This window comes from Arachis ipaensis, chromosome B4 (genome assembly GCF_059453495.1).
Source record: "Arachis ipaensis isolate K30076 ecotype BB chromosome B4, ASM5945349v1, whole genome shotgun sequence".
Taxonomy (NCBI): domain Eukaryota; kingdom Viridiplantae; phylum Streptophyta; class Magnoliopsida; order Fabales; family Fabaceae; genus Arachis; species Arachis ipaensis.
In genome coordinates, this window is record NC_142439.1 from 38,249,748 (window position 1) to 38,250,462 (window position 715).

Here is a 715-nt window from a genome sequence, read left to right on the forward strand (position 1 = left end):
AGGATCATAAGCTTCTTCTTCATAAGAAGCCTCTTGAGTACTGTTGGATGCAGCTTGCATTCCATTCAGACTCTGAGAGATCATATTGACTTGCTGAGTCAATATTTTATTCTGAGCCAATATGGCATTCAGAGTATCAACTTCAAGAACTCCCTTCTTCATAGGCGTCCCATTACTCACAGGATTCCTTTCAGAAGTGTACATGAACTGGTTATTAGCAACCATGTCAATGAGTTCTTGAGCTTCTGCAGGCATTTTCTTTAGGTGAATGGATCCACCTGCAGAAGTGTCCAGTGACATCTTTGATAGCTCAGATAAACCATCATAGAATATATCCAGGATGGTCCATTCTGAAAGCATGTCAGAAGGACACTTTTTGGTCAACTGTTTGTATCTTTCCCAAGCTTCATAGAGGGATTCACCTTCTTTCTGTCTGAAGGTTTGAACATCAGCTCTAAGCTTGCTCAGCTTTTGAGGAGGAAAGTACTTGGCTAAGAAAGCCGTGACCAGCTTATCCCAAGAGTTCAGGCTGTCTTTGGGTTGAGAATCCAACCATAATCTAGCTCTGTCTCTTACAGCAAAAGGGAAAAGCATGAGCCTGTAGACTTCAGGATCTACTCCATTAGTCTTAACAGTATCACATATTTGCAAGAATTCAGTTAAGAACTGAAAAGGATCTTCAGATGGAAGTCCATGAAACTTGCAGTTCTGCTGC

At 41.4% G+C, this 715-nt stretch overlaps 1 non-coding gene across 1 annotated transcript; it reads left to right on the plus strand.

Moving 5' to 3' along the window:
- The first annotated feature begins 354 nt into the window (after positions 1 to 354).
- LOC148567233 (small nucleolar RNA R71) lies at positions 355 to 462 on the plus strand. The gene has a single exon (XR_015881798.1). It is a non-coding gene; the product is annotated as a small nucleolar RNA R71 (small nucleolar RNA).
- Positions 463 to 715: the final 253 nt, after the last annotated feature.